At 38.0% G+C, this 22,812-nt stretch overlaps 1 protein-coding gene across 2 annotated transcripts in view; it reads right to left on the bottom strand.

Moving 5' to 3' along the window:
- The window catches only part of EIF4G3 (eukaryotic translation initiation factor 4 gamma 3), a 353,949-nt gene that overhangs the window by 268,315 nt on the left and 62,822 nt on the right, over positions 1-22,812 (bottom strand). For both annotated transcript variants that reach the window (XM_061394178.1, XM_061394181.1), the window contains exon 2: positions 295-370. The gene's annotated coding sequence lies outside the window, so the exon portion shown is untranslated. The remainder of the gene's footprint in view (positions 1-294; positions 371-22,812) is intronic.

The raw sequence follows: 22,812 nt of genomic DNA, 5'->3' as shown, positions 1-22,812 counted from the left end.
TATCCTAGAAGAACCACAATATTTATGGAAGGCAGAAAAGGGAGGAGATCAAACACAGATGCATGAGTCAATCTACCTTAACAGAATGTTTCTTTCAATACCTACTTCTCACAGTAGGATAACAGGGGGAAAGATCTATTCACATCACATTATATACATCTAATTCTATTTGAGATTTTATTGAACGTTTTAGTCAAATGCATATCATGTACCAATCTAACACTGTTCATCAGAGCAAAGGTTCATGTGCAAAGCACACAGCATCTGACAAACAACCCTGAGGTAGGTACTCACCGTGCTGTACACTGCCGAGACAGCAGGAGTAAAGATTCGGTCCTCGAGTGGCTGCTGCACAGGTCCTCTAGGAATCCTAGGAGAGCGAGTTAAGGATCAGAGAACTCAAAAACGAACTGAGCAGTAAGAGCAAATCACGATCATAAAATCCTGTCACCGACCCAAGCTTTGTCATCCAATTAGTGGGGGTATCCACTTACTTACTTCTCCAGAGAAACTGGAAAACAAAGTATTTCAAATTTCCTAGTGTGATTAGATCAATCTCTCCAAAAGGGATTCCCATGATAACCATTCCATGGAAACTCAAAACAAATAAAAATCATACAAGCCTCCTAACTTTAGGCCCACGATGAGACTGTACCACCTTTACTTCTTAGAGAAAAAGACTAAGGAAGTATAAGCAGGATATTCAGGAAGATAAGACTAATTCATCAACGTGGAAATTACTGACAAAGACCAAGTCTGTTCCAACTACACAGGAATGGCATATACAACTGTTTCCTTATGTTTCTATTTTAGCTACTACTTTTCCCATCTCTACCCATCAACTCTTCATTTTTTAAAAAATAGGCTCTCCACCACAATTTAGTTTAAAATATTTCAACATGTTGTCAGGATATTCTTCAAAAGAGTGTCATTTTATTCAGCTTCAAAACCGAAAGATTTAAGTTCTATCTGGTAAGGTGATATTTCACCTCTTTAAGAATGACAACCAAAAGAGTGGCACCAAAAGAGTAACAGCAATTATCTCTGGATGACAGGATTACAAAACTGTATTATGTGCCTTTTCTACAATAAAAATAAGTTATTTTTATAATTTAAATGTATTTTAAAAGACTACAAATGTAATAAACTCAAAATGAGACAGTATCCTTTCTTCAACAAATTAATTCTCACATCATGTTCCTTTTTAATTCAGTGAAACAGGAAGACAAAGTGACAGCTGGAAATATAACTGTGTAAGAATGGCTACAAGTTGCCGAGGCCTAAAAGAATCATTAGAAATAAAATTCTTTATATCTAAGTTGCAACAGTTTACTGAGGTGAGAGAGGGAAAACCAAACAAAAAAACCCAATGCTTTAGTCATTCAATATTAATAACATTGTTACCAGTTTTTAGATAGTTCTTTAAATTTAGCAACCTCAGACAACAGCTGGATACCATGCCAAGGGCCCTCCCCTACACACAAAGAACTGATTTAAAATGCTGCACTGAGAAATAACAAAGGTAAACCATTCATAAAGGAACTGCTTCATCCAAAGAAACTATATACATATTTACGATGTAGAAAACATAAGCGTAACAAGTTTCAGAGCGTAAGTCCTTACTATTAGCTTGTCAATTCTTTCAGAATGAAGACTATTCCTAGCTGAAATAAAACTTACTTTGAATTATGGTTCTGCATTGTGGTCACATGAATGGTAGAAAACATAAAACCTTTCTTTCTTCTGCAAAGCCAACTACTATTTTTTCAAGCTAGGGTCAACTGTCACTATGTGGGAGTAAGTTCCAAGTGAGCTATCAGTAGTAGGCCCCAAGGGCTGAACCATACCTTTTCATCTTACAAGGAAAGGTTAAGGCTCAGGATTTCTATTAGTCACTTCATTGGCTAACAATATTACTGTAATTACCAGACTTCTAAAGAGACAATCATATATTTGGTCAACGTTCCAGTAACAAACATTCTTTTCCCTTGGTCACAAAGAGTACTCACTTCATTTATTTCCCTCTGAAAACTACCAACAGAATAAACTTAATATTAAAGTTCACTACCAGTTCCCATCAAGCTCCATATCTCCAGCATAAATCATTGAATGCTTACCTGCCTTTCAGCTCAATATAACAAGCAAACAGCTCCTCACAGTCCTATTTAAATTCTAATTCAAACAACGAGCAGTGTGTAATACGCATGAGCAATGCTCCAGAACACACTGTTTTCATTTTTCAAATCTCGTGGTTGAAATAATAGTACAACCACTTGACATTTCTGTGATTCAAACTGCTACGATTTATATTATGTCATTAGGAAATAAAAGCATAATCATTAGCAAGATTGGACAGCTGATATGCAATAGCTGAATTAATAAGACTTAAGCAGAAATACAAATGCAAAAAAAATTCTAATTCCCCATTTTCTTTCTAATAAAAAATTAACAAGATCAATTTCAGAAACAAAACTTGAAGCTTAAAGAGCATTAAAACACGATAGAATTTAAATTGATTATTATAGTACTCACTACATAACTCTCCACACTAAATGTCAATAAGGTAGATAAAAAATTCTCAGAGACCAAATTTCATCAGGGAAATCCAAGGATCTATGAGATTACATAATGATCTGAACATTTCCTACTGTACCATGAAGGAAGGAGGGGGAACTATAATTATTTTTAACACAAATGTTTACTAACATTTCAAGAATGATGAACTCCACCAGGATGAGCTTCTAAATCTACGGCAATCATACCTGAAACCGGGTTTGACTCAAAAGTCAGAACCTCCTCAAAAGGCAGATTTTGACAAATCAGAAAACAAGTGGCTGAAACAAGCAGTGAAAGTCAATAGAAATACTCCTGCAGTTTGCTGAAATACGAACAGTCCATTTACAATTCCCAGGTGAATGTTCCTAAACTCTGCCCCACAACACTATAAGAAAAGCTGCTATCCTGATGCGCAGCATAAGCAATATTCTTAAAGTAACAGCCTCAAGTTAACACTGTCTCATTGCAAAAGAAAGCAAGGGTACAAATTCCTTTGCACAAACACTGCTTTAGAGAAGACACAGGCAACTAATTTCAACAGATACCAATAAACGAAAAGATCTTTTCTGCATTCTTATTTAACCTTTAAGGCAAAATAGTTACGTTAGTTGATCTATGCTTTCTTTACTTTCTCATTTCTACCTACTTTTGATAATGAAAAGGATAACTTCTATAACATACAAGAATAAGGGCAAAATTTCTGAACTATACTGTATTTCACAAGATACCACACACGATTTCTCAAAACAAACACTGTTTCAAATACAGATGGCTTTGGAAATTTCCCTTTAATATTAGTTCTGACCCATCAGGTATATGTCTTTCAAAAATTAAAGAAATACAATTTAAACAAACCAGCATATTTTGAAAACAACCCTAACAAAAGAAAACTAAACCTAGCTTTAAAAAGTAAATGCACTAAAGTGAATAAACACAGTCTACATAATTTTTAATTCTAAAAAAAAATCCTGTGTCACTGTTTATGATACAGAAAATGATCCAGATTCGTTCAGAATGTTTTAAAAAATAATTCCAGAATGTACAAAATTCTTTTTGAGTTTTTCAGATCTGTCACATATAGAAACTGATTAACCATCTCCTCCTGGGACAACTAGATAGACAAAGGCAAAAAATAAACAAATAAATAACTGGATGCTCACCTCACAACATACACAAAACTTAACTCCAGTGTGGATCAAAAACCTAAATGTAGAACTAGGAAGTATAAACCTTTTAAAGGTAAATAAGGGAATAAATCTACATGACCACATATGTGGCAATGAATTGCATAGGTATGACAGACACCAAAAGAACAGCAACCAAAAAAAAAAAAAAAAACCAGATAAATTGTACTTCAACAGAAATAAAACTTTCATACTTCAAAAGATACCATCAAGAAAGTGAAATGACAACCCACAGAATCGGAAAAACATTTGCAAGCAAGAATATGTGTGATGAGAGACTTTTATCCAGAAAGTATAAAGAATTCTTACAACTCAACAACGAAAACACAACCCAGCTTTTTAAATGGGCAAAAGATCTGAACAGACATTTCTTCAAAGAAAATATACAAATAGCTAAAAACTACCTGAACAGATGCTCAGTGTCACCAGGGAAATGCAAATCAAAACCATGATGAAACACCACTTCATACCCACTGGGAAGGCTACAGTGAAAAGTGTGGCCAGTGTGGGCCAGAGTACGCAGAAACCCGAGCCCTTATATACTGCTGGTGATAATAGGAAATAATACAGCCACCGTGAAAAACCACCTGACATTTCCTCAGAAGTGTAAACATTAAGTTGCACTATGACCCACCAACTTGACTCAAGTGAGTAGAATATACACAGTATAGTATGTCCTGGAAAAACTTGTGCATAAATAATTATATACATATATGCAGTATTATTTATAATAGCCAAAGGTGGAAACAAATCAGCTGATGAATAGAGTCTACACAAAATGCAGTATATAGTGGAATTCAATTTAGCAATAAAAAGAAATGGAATACGACTGAGTCCTGAACAATGTGAGGGTCACAGACGTCGACCTAGCAGCACAGGCAAGGCCCACTTATAACCTCCCAGCTGGCCCCCACGTCCCCAGGCCCACATTCTCTGATCCAGTCAGCCAAGGACTGGGTAGTAGTCTGCTCTTTATTGGAAAAAGTTCACAAACAACAGACCCAGGGACTTCAAATCCATGTTATTCCAGGGGCAACTGTACTAACTGTACGTGTTACAACACGGATGAACCTTGCAAACAGCTAAGTGAAGGAAGTCAATCACAACATACTACCTCTTATGTAATTTTTATGAAATGTTCAGAATAAGCTATAAAGACAGAAAGACTAGCGATTGCTTGGGACTAGGAGGAATGGAGAGATATGAATTGACATATGAACTGAGGTAGTCAAGAGGTATAAGTTTCTTTCCAAGGTGATTAAATGTTCTAAAATTGACTGTGGTAATGGTTGCATGGAGAAGGCAATGGCACCCCACTCCAGTGTTCTTGCCTGGAGAATCCCAGGGACCGGGGAGCCTGGTGGGCTGCCGTCTATGGGGTCGCTAAGAGTCGGACACGACTGAAGTGACTTAGCAGCAGTAGCAACATGCTGGGAAAATCGTCATAAAAGATAAGGGTGAGAGCTGTACTACTACAGACAGTAGGAAAGTAAGAGAAGCAAATTCCAGAATGAAGCCTTCAGCTGACAGCAGTAAAGCATCCTCAGATGATTTCTATTTACCTAAACAGCATCAAAGACAGAGCATCTCAAACCCAAGCATGAAACTATGCCATGCTGCTGCTACTGCTGCCAAGTCACTTCAGTCATGGCCGACTCTGTGCGACCCCAGAGATGGCAGCCCACCAGGCTCCCTCGTCGCTGGGATTCTTCAGGCAAGAACACTGGAGTGGGTAAACTATGCTATAAGAAAAGATAAAAATAGATAAAAATGAATTAGAATTTGACATTCTCAAGTACAGGCACCAAACATGCAAAATATCCCAAAAAGAACACCTTGAATGATCCAAACTGGCAACTACAGAAATCTAAGGCCACAACTTTAGTAATTGTGGTATGGACAAAAGCAAAACAGAAACTGTATTCTCAAACCTAAACAATATGGACATATCTACTCCTACTTTAACTGAGGAATCCATGACAGAATATGATTAAAAAAAAAGATACCAAGGCTGAGTGCTGAAGAATTGATGCTTTTGAACTGTGGTGTTGGAGAATATTCTTGAGAGTCTCTTGGACTGCAAGGAGATCAAACCAGTCCATCCTAAAGGAGATCAGTCCTGAATATTCATTGGAAGGACTGATGCTGAAGCTGAAACTCCAATACTTTGGCCACCTGATGTGAAGAGCTGACTCATTAGAAAAGACCCTGATGCTGGCAAAGATAAGGCAGGGGGAGAAGGGGACGACAGAGGATGAGATGGTTGGATGGCATCACCGACTCAATGGACAAGAGCTTGAGCAAGCTCTGGGAAATGGAGAAAGACAGGGAGGCCTGGCATGCTTCAGTCCATGGGATGGCAAAGAGTTGGACACAACTGAGCGACTGAACAACCAATGTTTTAATACAAATTTTGCTTCAAAGCTGTTTCTATTTTGCCAATAAAAGTGCACTGAAATAAAACTAGCAATTTCAATATTTTTTTCAATTCAGTTTACTGTTAAGCTATTATTAATAATTCAGGTTCAAAATCCCTTATTGTAACTCAGAATTTTTCCATTGTTAGAGAGTCAATGCAGTGGCAAGCTATTCCTTATAGTATATAACATCTTCAGCAAGGTCTTAGGCAGCACTTTTTAATCAAATACATTAATACCTCTACTACAAAATATATGAATATTCAATTTCCTGTTTTTCTATCCAGAGTTTTTGCCAATTTCAGAAAAAAATTAGTTTCCCTAAGCTGTTTTGATTTTAGATTGCAAGCCTATATATCTTCTTTCCCATTGTGTTTTAGATTTAAACATCGCTGGAAATCATCATTTTAATATTAACAACCAGAACCATTACATTGCGTTTTTTTAAAAAACAAATACAGAAACGTTAGTCTCCAAGTGCTTAGCCAGAAATAACCTGTTCTGACTCTGGTTTTCTACCTCAGAACACAACTCACCACATATGACAAACTGATTTCCTGACAGTCACATTTAAATTTACCCAGAAACATACTCTACTTAGGGTTTTTGTTCATTTTTTATATATACAAAAAAAGACCAATACTGCCCCCCAAAAATGGCTGTTAATATTTGGTAATTCTGTTTTTAGTTTTTTGAAGAACCTCCATAAAATCCCATGGACAGAGGAGCCTGGTGGGCTGCAGTCCATGGGGTCGCTAAGAGTCGGACACGACTGAGCGACCTCACTTTCACTTTTCACTTTCATGCATTGGAGAAGGAAATGGCAACCAGCTCCAATGTTCTTGCCTGGAGGATCCCAGGGATGGGGGAGCCTGGTGGGCTGCCATCTATGGGGTCGCACAGAGTCGGACACGACTGAAGCGACTTAGCAGCAGCAGCAGCAGCAGACCAACTTACATTCCCACCTGCTGAAAGTTAAAGTCACTCAGTCGTGTCCAACTCTTGGAGACCCCATGGACATCCATGGCATTCTCTAGGCCATGGATAGCAATACTGGAGTGCTAGCCTGGAGTGGATAGCCTTTCCCTTCTCCAGGGGATCTTCTAACCCAGGGATCGAACCCAGGTCTCCCACATTGCCGGCGGATTCTTTACCAGATGAGCCCCAAGAATACTGGAGTGGGTAGCCTATCCCTTCTCCAGCTGATCTTCCCAACCCATGAATCAAACTGGGGTCTCCTGCACTACAAGTGGATTCTTGACCAACTGAGCTCTCAGGGAAGCCCTTCCCACCTGTTGAAGGGTTCCAAAAAGGAAACAATTACTGATGTAACAAGAGGAATGAATCTCAAATGCTAATTAAGTGAAAGAAGCTAGACTCAAAATGGCTATGCATCCATTTACAAACACTCTGGCAAAAGCAAATCTATAGGGGCTACTAGGGTCTAGGGAAGAGTTTATCTTAAAGAGATAACACTATATGATCCAGCAATTGCACGTTTGGGCATGCATTCCGACAAAAAAATATGCAAACCTATGTTCACAGCAGCACTATTTACAATAGCCAAGACACATAAGTAAACTAAATGTCCATTTACGGATGAACTGGATAAACATATGGTATATGTATACACACACACACACACAACACACAGGAAAACTATTCAGTCATAAAAAAAGAAAAACCAAAATAATGCCACTGCAGCAACATGGATGCAACTAGAGATTATTATATCAAGTGAAGTAAGTCAGAAAGAGAAATACATACATTGTATTACTTTATGTGGAATCCAAAATACTACATAAATGAACTTACCTACAAAACAGAAATAGATTCACAGAGAGAGAGGAGAGACATGGTTGCCAGGGGCAGAGGTGAAGCATGGACTGGGAATCTGAGACTAGCAGATGCAAACTATAATATATAGAATGGACAAAAAGGTCCTACTGCATAGCACAGGGAACCAGAGTCAATATCTACAATAAACGAAAATGGAAAGAATATCTATGACTGAATCACTTTGCTGTATAGCAAAAACTAATACAACACTGTAAATCAACTATTCTTTAACAAAATTAAAAAAAAAAAAAGAAGGCACTGAAGGAATGTCACTGGGTGATGAATGTTTTCATTTTCAGTATGGCGGGGCTGCAGAACTCTGCATTTGTCAGAATTCATAAAACTATATGAGTTTCTCCAGAGGTTAAGCAATAGAGTCACTAAATGACTCAGCAATTTTGCTCCTAGATATATATGTAAGAGAAATAAAAATGTGTGCACACAAAACTAATACATGAACGTTCCTATCAGCATAGGAACTGATAGGATAGCATAGGAAATCAGCAGTATTTACAATAGCCTATTTACAATTTTCCTATGATATCATAGGAAAATCAGCAGTATTTACAATAGCCAGAAAGTAGAAACAATGTTTCCATCAATTGATGGATGGACAAAACTGAGGTGTATTCATACAATGAATTTTATTTGGCAATTAAAAGAAAGGAAAATCCTGATATATACTACAACATGGATGAACCCCAAGTGAAAAAAAGTATACAAAACGCTAAGTAGTCAAAAAGTATAAAAGAAAGCGACTAATGGATGCTTAGGCTGGAGAGGGCTGATGGAATGGGGAAGGAGGGACGCCTGCTGAAGTACCTAAGTTTCTTTTGGAAGTAATCTAAAATTAGGTTATAAGGCCATGGTGATAGTGAAACTAGTCTGTAAATATACCAAAAGTCAAGAAACTGTACATTTTAAATGGGTGAATTTTATTGTATGTGAGTATCTCAATAAAGTTGTTATTTAAGTCTTGAACAAGTATTTAAAATATTAAAACTCCATGATGGGGCAAGCACTTTGTTTTGTCTACCATTCTATTCACAGACACTAGAATACTGCAGTAGAGTCATGAACTCAAAATGCTTCATCATCATCATCTAGTCCATTAGACATTTTTTTTTAACATAGTGATTTATTTATTTTTTTTTTTGGCCATGCAACACAGCTTATGGGATCTTAGTTCCAACCAGGGATTGAACTCTGCCCCAGTAGTGAAAACTCCAAGTCCTAACCACTGGACCGCCAGGGAATTCCTTAGTCCACTAGACTTAAAAGAAGTATGGCCCATCCTAAAAATCTACATAGCAAAGAGAAACTTAATGCAACAGTAATAATAATAAACAGACTTCCCTGGTGCTCAGCTGGTCAACAATCCACCTGCAATGCGGGAGACCTGAATTGGGATCCCTGGGTTGGGAAGATCCACTGGAGAAGGGAAAGGCTACCCACTCCAGTATTCTGGCCTGGAGAATTCCATGGACTCTATAGTCCATGGGGTCACAAAGAGTCGGACACGACTGAGCGACTTTCACTTTCACTTTTTGGGCTTCCCTGGTGGCTCAGATGGTTAAGAATCCACCTGCAGTGCGGAAGACCTGGGGGTTCAATCCCTGGGTTGGGAAGATCCCCTGGATAAAAGAACTGGCTACCTACGTGAGTATTCTGGCCTGGAGAATTCCATGGACAGAGGAGCCTGGTAGGCTACAGTCCATGGGGTCGCAAAGAGTCAGACACGACTGAGTGACTTAAAAAAATAAATAAATAAAGCAGGTACCCCCACAGAAAAATGGGTAGCTGATTTTGTGCAATGAACTGAATTTCTTTCAATGGCAGGATCTTATACTATTCTGAACCCTGCCAAATAACCATGCAATATGGAAATCTGCTCAGCCAGCTTCTTGACACAACTCCCGACAAACTTTTCTCTTCAGTAACAGCTGGGAAAGATTCTTCTCTATCCACACTGAACAAACCCAAGCCACAGCACACTTACTTAAACCAGTGGACCAATACTGCTTGTCAATACACCAAAGGGGAGATTAGAGTACCTTGGAATGAGTCAACGTATGTGTGTACACTAGAAAAACAATAACAAAGAAATCCACATTTAACAGAAGAAATGACTTCACAAAATAAAGAATCATCAACAATGAGAAACACATCAAATTATCCTTGGCAGGTCCTTAGTGCTCTGAGGACCTAACATCAAATGCAGAGATTTAATAACTGAGTACACTCTACTCCACAGGAAAACTCTGTTAATAGAGCACCGCTGATATTAATAAATCTTTTTGTCTATTCCAGGAAAAACACTCAACTTTTAACCACTTGTGGAGAGGCAGATGTGGTATAATCCTATCAGAGTAAAGTGGAAGGGAGACAATTTTTTATTACCAACGCAACCATGGCTTGTATAAGCTTTCTTTCTTTACTTCAAAACTAAGCTTATTAATACATTCACCCTGTCTGTAATAAATATTCTCCACCTGTGTTTTCTTTCCATCTGAAATTGTCACAAAGTCATGTCTGATTCATTCTGCACATAACTGTAAGTAATCAATCATTTGAATATAAACACAATACATCTGTACCTATTTAATTTCATCATACAGATTCCGATTTAATTTCATTTCGAAATCTAATGTGACACTCAATTTTTTCATCTAAATTCCGTAGTAGTCTTTACAAGGATAAGAATTTCATCTTAATTTAAATCACTGGTGGAAAATTACTAAGCAAGTCAGAATTAAAGAAAGAGCACTATGATACTCCAGAAGCCCCTTCTTGGCCAGAGGCAATGGAGAAAGACCCCTTGTTGGTCAGAGAGTATTAGCGGAATTCCAAAGAAGCAAACTGGAGGGGGAGATCTCTAATTTTCTGTATAAACTTATAGAAGTCCCAGGCTCACCCTCAGAGTTGTACATAAATGGAACAGATACAAAGCAGCATTTTAAAAGCTCTGAAAACAAATCAAGATTAAAACCACCCCCCAAAGAGACACAAAACAAACTTGAGCCCTGAGCCTAACCAAGTTAACTGTCTATTAAAAAAAAAAAAAACTTTTAATCTCAATTCTCCATGGATTGTAAAGGACCCAGAATCTACAAAACAAAAATTTTTAAACATTCAGGATACAATCTGAATTATTTAAAATATAAATACAGTAAAATATAACCAATTATCAAGAACATGAAATCAAATCTAACAGGGTTGACTGCCTAGAAAAATACTCCACAAATGATTCAGAATTTATACAACTTAACATTTAGTGTCTAGGACACAATCCAAAATTATCTGACATACAAAGAACCAAGCAAATCTAACCAATTCTTAGAAGACAATTAATACACGCCAATCTTGAAAAGACTCCGATGTTACTTGCTAGAATTACCAAGCACAGAACATAAAAGCAATTATTTTAACTATGCTCCAAGAGGTAAAGGTAGACCCATCTGAAGTGAAGGGAGAGACAGAAATCAGCAGCAGGTTGATACAAACTATAAAAAAGAACCAAGTGGAAATTTTGGACCCGAATGATACAATATCTTTTAAAAAAATCATCGGGTGGTATCAGTAACAGAATAGAGACGACAGAAGGGTCAGTTAATCAGAAAATAGATGAACAAAAGAAATAAAGAAGAAAAGTGATTAATAAAAATAACAAGGAGATAAGGAGGCAAAGGTGAAAAACTACATATGGAAGTTTACAATGGGAAATTAGAAGTTGTTAATGTAACCCATGGGCCAGCAAACTTTTTCCTAAGAGCCAAATAGTAAATATTTGTGCATACATGGTATCTGTACGAGCCTGCTCACCTACACTGCTGCAATGCAAAAGCAGCTACAGGTAACACGGAAAATGAATGGCTCTGGTGTGTTCCCATAAAGCTCATTTACAAAAATAGGCAGCTGGGTAGTGGATCATAGGTTGCCTACCCTTAATTTAATCTAATAAAAGAGCTTTCCCCAATACTTTGTACAAGACTACCCATTTAAGATAATAAATGCTCAGTTATCTAATATCTGATAATACACACCTTAATTTTCCAAACATTAATTAAATTCATCCATGATGAAGATGGAAGAAGAGTTATAGCACTATGTTAATAGACTGATGCTAGTGAGATTCTTGAAATTATCATTAGCAAAACAATGGTATTATCTGAAAAACTTAAGAGTGTATATGGTTTAAACTCAGATTGCTGCTAAGTCACTTCAGTCGTGTCCAACTCTGTGCAACCCCATGGACTGCAGCCCATCAGGCTCCTCCATCCATGGGATTTTCCAGGCAAGAGTACTGGAGTGGGCTGCCATTGCCTTCTCCAAAACTCAGATTAGTTTTTAACTAAAACAAATTCTGATATGTCAATAGTCACCTATAATTGCTATTTCTGTAACAATTACAGTGAATCCTTAACTACTTTTATTCCATAATCTCAATTTGTAGTAGCAGTAATAATAATAAAGACAAAAGGGAAAACAAATGAAATGTCAGAAGAAAAAATAATTTTAACATATTCACCCATATTAAAAGAAAAAGGAAGACATACTTCCTTTCGATTCTCTTTCCTATCTAAACCACTTTCAACAGTAACAAAAATTAATATTAAAGTCAACTATCTCATACTATGCTGTTCATTCTGAACTTACTGTTCTAAAGAAAAAATATTTGCATGTATTTCTTAAAAATCTGTATTTATAAAAATACACTCCCTATAGTACACTACCTCACTAATGCTCTTTTCAACGCTTTTTTTTTTTTCCTGTTTTAAGAGGGCTGTAGAAAATTATAAAGAATTCTCAAGGATACAGTGAAGGTCACTCACTTCACCTGGAGCAGGAGGAGTGAACAGTGACTGTAAGGACTAGCTAATAGTAGTGAAAAGGTGAAAGAGAAGAGGAAAGAAGAATGAACAAGTAAGATCCATTTCCCATTTTTTCAGTGACCAAAATCCTACTTTCCTGCCTAAGAGCAAACTCACCACAGAATTTCCTAATGCGCTGTGCTTTAGAGACCCTGCAGTCAGACAACCTTGGGTCCCATTCCTAGCTTCAGCCCTTAGTACACTGTGTAGTCATAGTTAATATCTGAACAGCAGCACCCTCAATTATAAAATGTAACAATAAAACATTCATAAATTGCTCTGAGGATTAACTGAATCAGTACAGGATACACTCCCTGCACAATGCCTGCCTGGCATTTTACATTCAATCCCTGTTAATTCCCTATTCTAGCTCCCAAATCATAAGCAATACGATACAAATGGTCTGAAAAGTGGCATTAGAAGGACAAATGCAAGAAGCTAGTTTTTAAGCAGCTAGTCACCGCAATCATTCGTTTTCAACAAGTATTTTCTGAGTAGCTACAAAGTAGTAAATAAAATAGGTACTGGGGGTAAATAGACAGAAAGTCAGTGAACAAACCAGATAATTTAAATGGTAAAACTGGTACGACAATAAAAAGAATATGACAAGTGAGTAACAGTATTCTGGATAAGTTAGAAGAGATAACATCTAAATTGGGATCTGAAAGATCCAAATTATACATTCTACAAAAAGCAAGGGAAAGAGCATTGAAGGAAGAGGGCATCATATGCAAAGGCCAGCAGAGGAAAAGGGCTGTGCTCCAAGATCATGAAACTAGATGGAGCTGGGGAAGAGACTAAAGGTTTGGGATTAGCAAATGCAAACTATCACAGACTCAGAATGGATAAACAACAAGATCCTACTACACAGCACAGGATATACTCAACATCCTGCACTAAACCATAATGGAAAAGAGTGAAAAAGAGCACACAAACACATGTATAACTGAATCCCCGATGTACAACAGAAATTAACACTACACTGTCAATCAACTATACTTCAATAAATTTTTTCAAAAATGATATTGAGACTAGAGTGAAGGGAGTGTGCAGGGAACGGTAATCACAGTTGGGAAACTCAAGCAGGAGCTACATCATTTCAACTTGAGTAGGGCCTATTAAGGGCTTCCCTGGTGTTTCTGCTGATAAAGAACCTGCCTGCCAATGCAGGAGACGCAAGAGAGGTAGGTTTGATCCCTGGGTCAGGAAGATGCCCTGGAGGAAGAAATGGCAACCCGCTCCCGTATTCTTGCCTTAAAAGTCCCCTGGACAAAGGAGCCTGGCAGGCTGCAGTCCATGGGGTTGCAGAGAGTCAGACATAACTGAGGGACCGTATGCACGCACACGCACACGGCTTGTTAAACAATATGAACTCTAAGATCAACAGGCGACACTGGCAGAGCTTAAACAGAGGAAGGGCAAACCTGAACAGTATTTTTTGAAGACCATTCTACTGATGAAAAAATGAAATAAGAAGACAGTTAGGAGACTGTAGCAGTTGTCTAGATAAGAGATGACTGTGGCCTAGAAGAGAGTAGGATAGTAGACATAAATGGAGAGAAGGCCAAGTTTAAATAGTAAAAGCAACAGGGTTTGCTACTGCGTAAGAGTGGAGAGACAAAGGAAAATAATAATCCAAGAACGGTTTACAGATGTTCTACCTTGAGCAGTTAGGAAGAGAGCAGTACTATTTAGCAAGGAGAGAAGGATCCTTCTCAAGCAACCTGAGAAGGATCAGGTTGAAGTGGAGGTGAAAAGGAAATCAAGAGGTCTGAAATGCCAATTGGAAATCCAAGAGATGTAAATATACCAATCGAACACATGCATTCTTAAGTCAGGCTAAAAATCTGATCCAAAGATACAGAAATTTAAAAGTCATCAACATGAAAATAGTAGTTAGACCTGAGAGAAAGACACAAAGGACCACAGCCATGAGGGTGAGACAATGGAAGAATCAACACAGGACCCTGCCAAGGTAGGAGGAAAGCCACCAGATTCAGTACCCCAGGACCACCTCATTATTCATGGAAGTGCAATGAACACTGCATCCATAACACTCTTAACTGTTGACACGCCAGGACCAACTTGCCAGCCCTCCAGGAAGTCTTGAGAATCAAGTTTTAGACCACATGGGATGCTCGCTCCAGCCAACACACTGCTCAAGTCACCTCAGCATTCAAAAAATAAAGTATGAATAAATGGAAACTATCTCCCCTAGAACTTAAATAAAACATTTAAGGCATTTAATGGTATCTGGCCAACAATGAACCTCAACAAACATCAGCTATCATGGCAGGTATTTTAAAAACTCTCTTATTTTGAAAATGTCTTAGTGTTTGCAGTCACAAGTCTCATTGACTAATGGGGGAAATTAATACGCTTTTTACTAGCAAAACTTGTATCTAAAGTCTACCATCCACTTGAAATTTTTTGAGTAAATCCTATTTTCCCCTAAAAAAAAAAAGATTTGATAAACAATGGCAATATAAAATACCAACCACCACCACTTAGAAAATAAATAATTCTCCTTTCCCTGTAGTCATCATTCTTAATAATATCAGTATACTGGAAACATCTGTAATCAATTCACCGACTTGCAAATACACAGCCAACAAGAACTGCAAAGCATTCTGCAACTCTGTCACCTGACTCAGAGTCACCCAGGAGGGCCGGTCCCCAGGTGATACATAATGAACAAATAAAAACTACACACCAACTTTCAATCTCAAAGCCCCAAAATGGATTATCTTTAGATTTTGGCTAAAATAATACCAACAAGAAGAATACAAACTTTAACATCATTATAATTTACTTTCCATACTCAACAAAAATGTCCTAACAAAGGAACTTCCTGGCCATCCAGTGGTTAAAACACCCATCGCTTCCACTGTAGGGGACACAGGCTCCATTCTGACTGGGGAACTGAGATCCCAGCAGGCCCTGCAGTGTTGGGGGGCAGCAGGGAATGTCTTGGCAGACAAAAAAATACTACAAACTTTCACAACTCTAAACATAATTTCTTAGGATATTAGACCCATAAGAAGTCACCATTATTTTATTTGGTGATTCTAAGGTATGGCGTTAACTAGAGGTAATATTTTTCCTGTCTCATGCTGCTGCTGCTGCTAAGTCGCTTCTGCTGTGTCCGACTCTGTGCGACCCCATACATGGCAGCCCACCAGGCTCCCCCGTTCCTGGGATTCTCCAGGCAAGAACACTGGAGTGGGTTGCCATTTCCTTCTCCAATGCATGAAAGTGAAAAGTGAAACGGAAGTCATTCAGTCATGTCCGACTCTTAGCGACCCCATGGACTGCAGCCTACCAGGCTCCTCCGTCCATGGGATTTGCCAGGCAAGAGTACTGGAGTGGGGTACTCATGCTAGACCCATCCAATTCCCAGAAAGTTTCCTTTCTTTCTTAAAACAGTCAGGGGCATTTCAACATAAAATTCTTGAAAGATTTTATGTTATATAGAATGCACATAGCCAAGATGACTGCCTTTCATAAATTCCAGGCCTAAGTAATTACTATACATTCAGTGTCACATGTTTAAATTTACTAGTCTTTAAAAAAATTTTTCTTTAAACCAATCATGTTCTTCAAAGATGACCTATTTTTCAAAAGTGATTTTGAGTATGTAGCCACCACCACCCCTCCACCACCAGTATACTACTGTATACAAACATCCCAATTCTCTCTCCTGTTACTCCATTTCCAATGGTTACAGCCCCACACCAATTCTATTCCTATGAGTAACATCTGCAAAGATGCATATAATTATTCTATCAAAAGTCAATATGTTACATATTAATAAATTCTACTGTATTAAGCATTTTTTTAATTCAAGAAAAAAAATTACACTGGTTAAAATGGGTCAGGGAATTCTCTGGTGGTACAGTGGTCAGGACTTGACACTTTCACTGCCTTGGCCTTGGGGTTCAATTCTCAGTTGGGGAACTAAGATCCTGCTAACCGTGCAGCACAACCAAAAAAATAAATACATAAAACAGTAAAATGGGAAGATCTATTCTGCCTCTACTGTGACGCAGCAGCAGTCTAATTATTAACTAATGTGCAGTCTGATTGCTGCCGCTCAGTTTCAGCCTATACATACTTCAATTTCCTCTACACGGCCCCAGTAATTTTCCTAGAAGCCATCCGTAGTCTCCCCTTCCCACAAGCCATGGCCACCACTTCAGTTCAGATCTTCACTTCCTAGCTGCAGGAGCTGCCTAGGCTTCCTGAGGAGAGGCCTCCTCTTCAGTTTATACAGAATGGTATCAGATCAATGATCGTGGACCATACTGTGGTTCATCAATGGACAGTCAAGGGCTCCCCAATTGTGTTTTTTTTTTTTTTAAACTCCAAATCCTGTAATTTGATTACCACCACAATTTGGGTGCTGTCCTATATAATTTTTATTTCCCATGCCCTAAAATAAAACCTCTCCTAAGGAACAAATGCTAGGCTCTTTCCTGTTTGATCCTGCAACTGCCAAAACCTGGAATGTCTTCCCTTCTTTCCTCCACTAATCTAAATCCATTCAACTCCAAACTATCATCCATTCAACTCCAAACTATTACCTGGATTAAATTCCATGCTTCCTGGCTTTGTATAGTAAGAGATCCTACATTGCTTCCTTTCACTTAGCTTCAGTTATCCTTATTATAGTAGGTATTTCATAAATGGTACCTTCTGTGAGAGACTACTTTTCTTTCTTATTATTCCTTATGCTAACATCCTTTCTCCACCTAGACAAAAGACTTTATAAGACTTCCTCATTGAATAATTCACACAAGCAAATTAGTCCCAAAGCTAATTAGAATCCAATGCTGTTTGCGTCTCTTTTTCTCTTGATAAAGGCTTTTAGGGTAGGGATTACCCTGCCAAAATACGTCTCGGTCCAAATAACCGAAACGATCACTTTCTCATATGAAGACTGGATAAAAGGATATGGCACTTAAGTCAGTCCAAGCAGATCCCAAAAGAACACAGTATTACTTCAATCATCAAACCAATGCATCTAAATATTAATACTAAATCAAAGCACCTAAATCCTAAATACCTTGCCTCTCTTCCAGCCAGCCCAGACGCAGGCACCACAGATCACACTCAGGAGAGGCACCAACAATGCAGAGGATCCAAGTTAAAGAAAGATTCTAAGTATGCAGAGAGAAGGAAATAGGAGAAGGAAGGAAGAAAACAAAAGAAAGAACTGGACAAAGAAATAAGTGCAGATTCCCCCACTTTTCCTTACCCACTCACGTTCCCTGGGAGGAAGCACATTAAGAATGGAAACTGAACCACTTTTAGGAAAACTAATATCTGACTGTGAATCTTGATTTCAATACCTCTCAACTCAGCAAAGTCACTTCACCTCTTCAAACCTCACTTTCCTCATAAATGGTAACAGCTGTCACACAGAACCATTATGAAGATGAAGTAGGATGACCCTAAAATATGGCAGACACTCAACTGTTTCTGAACCCTATGTCTTTGATTTTCACACTATACTTTAAAAAGAAAAAGTAAATAAGGAAAAAAATCTTCCTAAAAGAGGAAAGAAATGAAAGAGTATTTACGAGGCTATGCTACAAGTAAATATCATCTATGATACAACGGTCAGAAGTATTAATACACATTAAATCTAGCAGAAAAGCAGACCATTCTGACAAACATTCTATGTCATAAGAACGAACTCTGAGGACTTTGTTGGTGGTCCAGTGGTTAAGAGTACAAGCTTCCAATGCAGGGCATATAGGTTCCTGGTTGGGGAATTAAGATCCCACATTCCCCAACGCACAGACAAAGAGAAAAACAATGTGTGCTCTGATGTCAAGATGTTAAATTCAAATCCTGGCTACACTACTTGTGAAAATTAAATAACGCACAGGTGATTGATATAACTGCTAACAAAGTAATTATAGAAACTAAATAATTAATGTTGTTGCTCAGTTGCGTCTGACTCCTTGCGACCCCATAGACTGCAGCATGCCAGGCTTCCCTGTCCTTCACCATCTCCCAGAGCTTACTCAAACTCATCTCCATTAAGTTAAAGATGCCATCCAACCATCTCATCCTCTGTCGCCTCCTTCTCCACCTGCCTTCAATCTTTCCCAGCATCAGTGTCTTTTCCAATGAGTCAGCTCTTCATATCAGGTGGCCAAAGTACTGCAGTTTCAGCTTCAGCATCTGTCCTTCCAATGAATATTCAGGGTTGATTACCTTTAGGATTGACTGATTTGATGTCACTGCAGTCTAAGGGGGTCTCTCAAGAGTCTTCTCCAACACCACAGTTCGAAAGCCAATTCTTTAGCTCTCAGAGTTCTTTATGGTCCAACTCTCACATCCATATATGACTACTGGAAAAAACATAGCTTTGACTAGACAGACTTTTGTTGGCATAGTAATGTCTCTGCTTTTTGATATGCTGTCTAGGTTGACCATAGCTTTCCTTCCAAGGAGCAAGTGGCTGCAGTCACCATCTGCAGTGAGTTTGGAGCCCAAGAAAATAAAATCAGTCCCTGTTTCCATTGTTTCCCCATCTATTTGCCATGAAGTGATGGGACCAGATGCCATGATCTTCGCTTTTTGAATGTTGAATTTTAAGCCAGCTTTTTCACTCTCCTCTTACACCTTCATCAAGAGGCTCTCTATTCTTCTACGATTTCTGCCATAAGGGTGGTGTCATCTGCATATCCGAGGTTATTGATATTTCTCCCGGCAATCTTGATTCCAGCTTGTGTTTCATCCAGTCCAGTATTTCGCATGATGTACTCTGCACATAAGTTAAATAAGCAGGGTGACACCACGCAGCCTTGACATACTCCTTTCTGGATCTGAAACCAGTTCGTTGTTCCATGTCCAGTTCTAACTGCTGCTTCTTGACCTGCATACAGGTTTCACAGGAGGCAAGTAAGGTGGTCTGATATTCCCATGTCTTTAAGAATTTCCCACAGGTTGCTGTGATTCACACAAAGGCTTTAGTGTACTCAATGAAGCAGAAATAGAAATTATTAATAAGCTCTAACAAAAAGTTTATTTCCCCTTTAAAACAATTATCTCATTAAAATAACAAGAGCAAAGAAATGACAGCTTTAGTTGCTGATATGGTACAATTTGTGTTTCTAAACTTCATGACCAAAAAAAAAAAAAAAATAAACTTCATGACCTCAGAATTCTTTTACATTTAAAAGTTAGTGAGGAATCTTAAGAGCTTTTGCTTAAACGGATTATATAAGTACATTTATCATATCAGAAAATAAAACTGAGAAAATTTTGAATATCTACTATTTTAAGGTAATAAACTAACTGTATGTAAACACAACCAAAAATTTTAACTTTAAAATAGCCATATAATTTTTTCTTGGAGAAGAGTGACACTGTTTCCCGTTTTTGGAAATCACTTTATGTCTAGTTTAACAGAAGATCAGCTAATATTTTAATATGTGATTCTGCATCAGTCTGTTGCAACATGTTATTTTGAAGTCTGTGAAGAAAAGATGGTCTCACATACACAGCAGATGTATGGCTGGAAAAGGGAAGGAGTATGTTAATAGTCTTTCTTGATAATTGTGCTTTTTCTTTTTTATTATTATACCAAAACTTGATTAGTGGTAGTTTTTACAGGTTATATGCAATTTGAAATCTAAAAACCATACTTTTCATACACAAATGCAGTAAAATTAATTCAGATTACTTTTCAAGATTTTTTAAAATATTTATTTATTTGGTGGGCTTAGTTGCCCCCCGGCATTGTGAGATCTTAGTCCCCCAACCAGAAATCGAATCTGCATGCCCTGCACTGCAAGGCAGATTTTTAACCACTGAACCAGCAAGGCAAGTCCCCCTTGCTTTTTAAGTGGATCTTTCACCTATCAGGCATTTGTAACATCATGCATCGATCATCTGGAAATACTGGCATGTTAAGTTGTGCAGATTTTCCAGATACTGACACATTTCGTTGTACAACATTAAAAGTCCAATCTGTTCAAAAAATAAATAAAAATCAAATCTGTTAATATCATCATTGATCTCATCAGAAAAGTCTATTAAACACTGGGAAGCTGTCAAAACTCATGGTGACAGCTATAAGTCCAATATTTTTTCACCAAAAACCTCTAATTTTATCACTGGTAACAGTTTTCCTCAAAGAGGAAGGCACAATGGTTTATTTTTGAAACTATATCTCCTAAATATCCAAATTTGAATAACCAGAGTTTATCATTCTTTCAAGTAGAAATGGTTACAAGAAAAAAAGTGGTTAGCTTTGCCTGCAACTCACTCACTTAAGTGGTTTTCACTAGAACCATTACTGAACAACTATGCAACAAAAACTACCAGACAACTGCACTCATTTCATAGGCTAGCAAAGCAATGCTCAAAACTCTCCAAGCCAGGCTTCAACAGTACATGAACCAAGAGCTTCCAGATGTTCAAGCTGGGATTTAGAAAAGGCAGAGGAACCAGAGATCAAATTGCCAACATTTGTTGGATCACAGAGAAAGTAAGGGAATTCCAAGAAAACTACTTCTGTTTCATTGACTACACTAAAGCCTTTGACTGTGGATAACAAAAAACTGTGGAAAATTCTTAAAGAGATGGGAATACCAGACCACCTGACCTGCCTCCTGCGAAACCTCTATGTAGGTCAAGAAGCAACAGTTAGAACCAAACATGGAACAATGGACTGGTTCCAAATTGGGAAAGGAGAACATCAAGGCTGTGTATTGTCACCCTGCTTATTTAACTTATACGTAGAGTACATCATTCAAAATGCTGGGCTTAGATGAACCACAAGCTGGAATCAAGAGAAATATCAATAACCTTAGATATGCAGGTGGCATCAAGAGCCTCTTGTTGAAAGTGAAGAGGAGAGTGAAAAGGCTGACTTAAAACTCAACATTCAAAAAACGAAGGTCATGGCATCTGGTCCCATTACTTCATGGCAAATAGATGGGGAAACGATGGAAACAATGACAGACTTTATTTTTGGGGGCTCCAAAATCAGTGCAGATGGTGACTGCAGCCATGAAATTAAAAGACACTTGCTCCTTGGAAGGAAAGCTATGACAAACCTAGACAGCATATTAGAAAGCAGAGACGTTATTTTGATATTAGAAAGCAGAGACATTATTTTGCCAACAAAGGTCCATCTAGTCAAAGCTATGTTTTTTCCAGTCATCATGTATAGATGTGAGAGCCGAACCATAAAGAAGTCTGAGTACCAAAGAATTCATGCTTTTGAACTGTGGTGTTGGAGAAGACTCTTGAGAGTCCCTTGGACTGCAAGGAGATCAAACCAGTCCATCCTAAAGGAACTCAATCCTGAATATTCATTGGAAAGACTGATGCTGAAGCTCCAATACCTTGGCCACCTGATGCAAAGAGCTGACTCACTGGAAAAGACCATGATGCTGGGAAAGATTGAAGGCAGGAGGAGAAGGGGATGACAGAGGACGAGATGGTTGGATGGCATCACTGACTCAACGGACATGAGTTTGAGCAAGCTTTGGGAGATGGTAAAGGACAGGGAACCCTGGTGTGCGACAGTCCATGGGTTCGCAAAGAGTTGGACGTGACTCAGCTAGTGAACAGCAAATATAACAAAAGTATTCTACGCACACCTGCATTCTATTGCACAGAGTATTTAAAAATGTACACGATAGTAAAGATCTAATTAATCATTTTTTCAATTTTTTTTAGTGCTTCATCAAAGATATTAAATGAAAATCAAAGTTTTGTTTTTGTTTTCTGAGCATCTGTGTTGGTGGAAAAACAACAATCATCACTAGTTAATTTGGTACCACCATGTTGATTCATGCTAAAGCACGAGCAGTTTGACATACACCACTGATTTGGCACCACCAGTGAATACGTCAATAAAACAAAAGTCAAAAAATACCTTAGAACAATTATTAAAATAGGTCTGACTTCTGCCTCTAA

The sequence above is a fragment of the Bos javanicus genome, chromosome 2 (assembly GCF_032452875.1).
Source record: "Bos javanicus breed banteng chromosome 2, ARS-OSU_banteng_1.0, whole genome shotgun sequence".
Taxonomy (NCBI): Eukaryota; Metazoa; Chordata; class Mammalia; order Artiodactyla; family Bovidae; genus Bos; species Bos javanicus.
Note: the sequence above shows the minus strand (reverse complement) of the source record. Positions and strands in the feature narration are given on the sequence as shown.